Source organism: Catharus ustulatus, chromosome 4 (assembly GCF_009819885.2).
Source record: "Catharus ustulatus isolate bCatUst1 chromosome 4, bCatUst1.pri.v2, whole genome shotgun sequence".
Lineage (NCBI taxonomy): Eukaryota > Metazoa > Chordata > Aves > Passeriformes > Turdidae > Catharus > Catharus ustulatus.
Window position 1 is genome coordinate 23,440,598 of NC_046224.1, and position 6,407 is coordinate 23,447,004.

The window sequence follows — 6,407 nt, forward strand, 5'->3', positions numbered from 1 at the left end:
AGTGTATGCAGTAAATCCCATTGCCACCTCTGGACTGTCAGCTGGTTTCCACTGTTCTCTATTCTCTTCCTTTATTAAGAAAAAAAGCTTTGGAAGAGAAAAAACTGATTGAAAGTCACAGTACTCATTAGGAAGCTATGCACATAAGTGTAGTTCTAGAAGCCTCTCCCAGATCAGCTTTTGAAATCCCAAGTAGATTGGGTCAATTTAACAACTCCCTCTGCAAGACATCAGACAAAAGCTCTGCACTGAATCGGGCAGTTCAATTTCATCTTCTCACAACCAGAAAACTTACGTTTTTCAAATTATAATCCAGATTTGCTCAATGAAATGTCCAAGGGAAACTCTCAGCAGGATGCCCTTGGCCTGCCTTCCCTTCCCCCATCAGCGTCTCCCTCAGGTTGGGCAAAGGCATATCCTGGAGCTGCAAATGCCATTAGTCCACAAGTCAATATTTGCTTTGCACACAGAGTCAGAAGAGAACCCCAGCTTCACAAATACATCAGTGAGCAAAGCACAGCCACACACCTGACCAAGGGGCAGACAAGATGCAGAGCTCCCGTCCCTGACACCCTGACATCCCGGCTTTGTAAAAAAAGCAGAATCCCACACAGACACTGGTTAAAGAGTCAATATGGGGTTAGCAAACCTGGCTCATCCCAAACTTCCTGTCTGAGGCTTACAAACCATGACCAGCCTCACACTGCTTTGGGTGCTGAGCAACACTACAAACGCAGGCTGGAAGTGCTGAGGTGGCCTTCAGGCTTCCTTTCTACAACATGACTGGGAATGAAGAGCTGGGAACTTTAACTGCCCTCAGCTCTCTTCTTGTAGCACTGAAGTGAACCAGAGGTGCACCAAAAGCCTAGGTCACAAAAGGGGGACGAGGGACCTGGAGAGCAGCGAGGGGGAGGCTTCCAGAGCCACGCAGGCTAGTTGCTGGCTGCTGCAGAGGCACCACCCAGGACTCCTGTGCTGCCCAGTCATCAACTGGGATCACATACAGACAGCAGGAATGTGGCAGGGCAAAGTGTTTCCTCCCAGCTGCCTCATGGCGTTATTAGAACAACAGAGACAACAAAAAGTAAACTGGAACTCTATGTCTCTTGCCATAAAGCACCTTGTAGATTCCTGCCCTCATTGGAAATGTAATTCTGCGCAGAAACATAACTAAAAGGTACTTCCATATAACAGTTCTGCTCCTTGCACTGCTCAGTGTCCAGCAATGCCTGCTGCAATGACAGAGACAGCCCCAGTGCAGCTGAAGCTGCTGAACCATGGTCAGTTTACACAAAAGGAACAAAACAAGTAACTTGTAGTTTTGTTCCCATCGCATCTCCATTTTGAAAACGAGGATGTGAAAAAGCGGAATCCTGCTTCCTACTGCTTATGCATTGGACAGACAGATCACAGATGGACTTCCTGACCACAGTTCAATGTGTCAAACTTGTCTCTAAAACACCCCTATGTAATACCTACTTATGTAGATATCCTACACAACAACAGGTATTTTATTCCTAGAGCAGAACTGCCTTTTATTCACCTGGTTCCAAAGCAAACCCATGCCAGCTAAGCATGAACTGCCCCTCTGTGGAGAACCTCTTGTTAGCTAAGACCCTTGGGATCTAAGGAAGAGGAGGAGTTTCCCCTTTCCCAGTACTCCCATTATTAGAGTGGTGAAAAGATACGTGACAGGAATACAGAGTGCTCCTTGCAACTCACAGGAGGATTACAATTGAGTACTGGAACAACAGTTTTGGGGGTTTTCTGTCTGCATCAAATGAAGTTAGAAAAAGAGGTCAGGTTCCCTCTCACTGCACAGCAAAATTCTCCTTACTTCCAACACAGAGGCAAGAAAACCTGTATGTGCCAAAAATAGGCAGGCTTGCAGTCACCCTAATCTTCAAGGCTTAGGGTAAAGGCAATTTCGTGTTAAACACCACTATGCAAATATAAACCAAAGGTTTCTGATTAGTGTCTAAACATATCTTCTGTGAGGGTCAAGTACTGCACTATAAATGGGCACTCAAACAAGCAGAGTGCATGACAAAGGCAGTTCTGCAGAACTCTACAAAAATTTGTTTTTCCCCAAAAAATTTTCAGAAGAGTTGTTTACCTTCTGGTCCATTGCAAGATTGCAAACTATTTATGAGATGTCTGTGGAAAGCAGTCACAACCATCCAGTTTCATTTGTATACAGAAACTTGAAAGAAAATATTTCTGTTAGAGATGCAGGGCCGTACCAATCAAAGAAAGGTTAAAAGACACTACTGACAGTTACTTAAAGTCAGGTATTATGAGGTCTTTTAAATCACACTCCTGTCCTGAGCAGTGACAAGCAGTGCCATCCGAGGCTGTCTCCATCACCAGCTCTGTAGGCTCACCCAGGTGCAAGTTTGATTCTCCAGCTGGTCTCATCCTACTGCTCCCAGTGACAATGGAACAAGGGCCTGAACAACGGCTCTTCCTTGACAGGGCCTCAGAGGATTTGCAGAGGTTTTGCTGTCATGGTTTGCTGTTACCTTGGTGAGGCACAGGAAAGGCTCACTTCAGGTCACTCTCTGTAGCTCTGTTTTGCTACTCTTTGCTCTGGTATTCGCAAAAAAAGTCAGATTCACTTCACAGGACTCTAAGCTGGTCTCACTTCATTTGGCTCTAGAAAACGGCTTTTAAGACAAATATATCCCACAGCATTCAAAACTTTTTTCCTTCAGGGTTCCGTCTTTACAGGACACAACTTTCTGAAGAGGTTAGTAACACTCAAAACACCTCTCAGGACTGTTTGCAAAGCTCTCATCTAGAGAGCTAGTAGTCATGTTGGACTACTTAGATCTTACTCCTGCAGAAATTTATATGCACAGATAACTTAAGAGAAAAGAAAGCAAAAGATACAATGATTGTTAACATTTGTAACAAAACAAGACAAAACCTCTGGGGATCAGGAAGAGAAAAAAAGGACTTTAAGGTTTCTCTTTCATCTAGAATCATCAAATACTTTCCAGCCAGCACTTACTGGGCAGTAACAACAGTCCTTGTAGTCATACTAACAGCAATATACTCTCTTCTCTTCCCCTATCTCATAAAACAAGCCTGTTTGCATTTCTTCCAGGGTATTTTCCTTAAGTCGGAAACAAAATTGCTCTGTTACCAATGCAACTGGTTGAGCTCCAGTTTAAAAAAATCTGAGACCTCCTCAAAGACAAAACAAATGTGGCAAGACAACAACTTTCTCTTCCTTACCCAACAAGTACTGTGCCAACAGTAACACAGCCGACAAGAGATTTTCCCCAGCACTCCTAGATACTCAGCCTGTGTAAGCTTTATGTATCAAAACCTTGACCCTGGGATAAAGAGTGGCAGAGAAAGAAGTTTAGGCAAGTCTTTGTGTGGCTGAGGACACAAACCACAAACCAGAAGTACCAAAACCTCTGCATCTCTTAAGCGACACTTAGACCATCCCACTCACAATAGAGAATTAAGCTGTTTGTTTACCTCCTCCTACTGGACAAATTTGCAAATTCTAAAGTTTTTGCTACTTCTGATGTGTTGGTGAGAAGTTGGCAATTCACTGCCAGGAAGAGGCATCATTCCAGCCATTTCCAAAACAGTTACTGCCTCAAACATGGTATCGCCAATTCCTTTGTCAAGGCCTCCCAAATACCAAGCATGGGAAACAACTTTGCAACACACAAATCAATTCACCAAGTATGGGACTAAGACTGGCAGCTCACACACAGAGCTCTCAACCAATTATCTCTACTGATACCATGTCACCTTAGGTAAGACACATTACTTTTTAAAAGCCAAGTATTTTCATTATTGCCTGTCTTTTAAGATTGTCAGGCTTTAGAACACTCAGATTAGCAAAAGATCTCACCTTTCGGTAAAGTGACAGGTTAAAAGCACAGCAAAGAAGAAAAACCTAAACAACATTGCTAGCAGAGACCCCTAAAACTGGAGAATTATTTCAGTCCTGAGCAAGCGTGCAGTACTTTCCTCACCTCAATTCTATCATTCCCTGACCAGTGCAATTCCTCCAGAAATATGCCCTTCCTCTCTGCTGCCCCTCAGGGATTCCCTTCATCCTTCTTCAGCAAAGAGTCACTATGAATGACACCTCTCTAAGAATATCAAACCACATTATCAAAATACTATCATAAACAGGAATTAAGATAGGCAGTATTTGTCATTTTAATCTGTTAAATACAGAATAAACACTCTATTAACATGACACAAACAGTTCCCACCCTGGCCTCTTTAACTACATGTCATGCCTCTTCTCACCCTCTTCCTTTTTTTTTACTTTATGAATTCTCCAGAGTAGGAGTTCAGCTTTTGTTTCTGCATAGGCACAGTCACAGACACATTGTGTGGATCCAGAAATAAATAACGATAATTGAATTTTGTTCCAGTGGCTGTTTCTTTCCAGGCCACCACTCTAGACTCTGTAGCAGCTGAAAATCTATTCTAGAATTCAGATTATCCAGCAAGCAACTGTATCCTGATCAACAGTTCAGCAAAAGCACAGTAGTGCCCCACTCCTGCTAGGCTGACAGTTGCCTCTTGAATGATTTTAAGATCCAGCCTAGCACTACTAAAAACCCACTGATCTTAATTTCAGTAAGACTGCTTCACTGTCCCATCTATTTGCACTAAAGAATCCTCCATTTCCTCAAGGCACTGTTCTTCCCTTATTCCCACTTCCCTCCTTAAAAAAAAAAAAAAAACCACAGCAAGCCATGCAGAGTAGGGCTGAGACATCATGAAGTAGGAAGCTATGACATCACATAAACCACCCCCCACCAACACTGAAAAGGACTGGTTTAGAAGGAAAGCACCTGCTTAAATTCAGGCATCCCTCAAAAAATTAGGAAGGAAACAAATCCACACACAGGAAATCTTCTCTGTTCCGCTCTTACCAGTTCTGTGAAGAGACATCAAGAGCTGTCCCGGAGCCCACAGTCACTGCCTGTAAAGAGAGTTAAATCCGCGTGACTGGGGCTCCTTGCTTCCTTGGATTTACATCACCAGGTACGAAGAATTACATCTGTCTCCTGCTGGCCTTCTAACATTTATTATAGCTGACAATCACAGGGCCTGCAGCACGTCTGTTTGTGCCCATTGCCTAGAGGATACTGCCATATTTCCATCTGTGTTTCGTGACTGCTCCTTCCCCCCAGCCAGACAGCAGACAGACTGTCTCTCCTCCGAGGCACCTCCGAAAAGGCGCAGGCGTGGAGAGCAGAGTATGGCAGAGCAGGACCCCCGGGAGTCGTAGCCACGAGCAGGAGAGGCGGGTTAGAGCCCGTCCCGGGGAGCAGGGGAGCCCAGCCGGGGGAAGCGGGGCGCAGGGAGCGTGCCCCGGGCAGCCCTGACGGAGAAGCACAGCGTGAGTCACTCCCGGAGCCAGACCCTGCGTCAGCGCGGCCGGTGCGCGGAGCTCCCTCGGGCCGGGGTCCCTTCCTGCTCCCCGCCCCAGCCCGGTTAGCGGAGCCGCAGCCGCGCATCCCCGCCCCGCACACAGCCCAGCGGCGGAGCCGCCCCGGCGGCCTCGGCCCCCGCTCCGCCCGAGGGACAGCGGGGCAGGGGGGGTGCCGGGGTGAGGTGTGTGCGGGGGGCGCCGCACAGGTGGAGCAGCCGCTCCTGGAGAGCGCCCCCGGCGCGGGGGGAAGTGGAAGGCTGAGAGCCCCGGAGGGCGAAGGCGCTCCCCGCCCGCCCCGGCGCGCACCTGCCCCGGCACCCACCTGCTGCCGCCACCGCCACCGCCGTCCCCTCAGGGCGGGCGCCCGGCCCCGACCCGGCGGCCCCACGCGCCGCTGCCGGGGCGCATGCGCGGGCTGCGGGCGGCGGCGCGCGGCGCGGCGGGGGCTGTAGGCCGGGAGGCGCGGCCCGGCAGGCGCGGGGGAGGCGCCGGCTTGGGCCTGGGGATGGTCCTGCTCTGCACAGCTGCAGGGACATGCACCGAATGGCATAAAGTGTGATCTGGCCTCACGAATCTGCCACGGAATCACAGAATCAATCAGGGTGGAAAAGCCCTCTGAGATCATGGAGTCCAAGCTCTGACCAAACACCACCATGTCAACCAGACCATGGCACTGAGTGCCACGTCCAGCCTTTCCTTAAACACCTTCAGGGACGGTGACTCCACCACCCTGTCTAATTACCCTTTCTGTGAAATTCTTCTTAATGTCCAACCTGAATCTCCCCAGTCCAGCTTAAGGCTACGTCCTCTTATCCTGTTGGTTTCCTGAGAGCAGAGGCTGACCCCACCTGGCTACACGCTACGTCCAGGTAGTTGCAGAGTGACAACTCCCCTAAACATCTTCCTCTCCAGGCTAAACAGCTCCCTCAGCTGCTCCTCCTCAGACCTATGTTCCAGACTCTTCATCAGCTTTGCTGCCCCTCTC

At 48.3% G+C, this 6,407-nt stretch overlaps 1 protein-coding gene across 3 annotated transcripts in view; it reads right to left on the reverse strand.

Moving 5' to 3' along the window:
• The window catches only part of SGSM3 (small G protein signaling modulator 3), a 28,486-nt gene extending 22,670 nt beyond the window's left edge, over positions 1 to 5,816 (reverse strand). The window contains exons 1-2 of one of the 3 annotated variants that reach the window (XM_033057079.1): positions 5,745 to 5,816; positions 4,920 to 4,969 (exon numbers count right to left, since the gene is read on the reverse strand). The gene's annotated coding sequence lies outside the window, so the exon portion shown is untranslated. Of the gene's footprint in view, positions 1 to 295; positions 369 to 4,919; positions 4,970 to 5,744 lie in introns of those variants that run through there. The other 2 variants (XM_033057080.1, XM_033057081.1) reach the window with 2 other exon arrangements.
• Between the last annotated feature and the right edge of the window lie 591 nt (positions 5,817 to 6,407).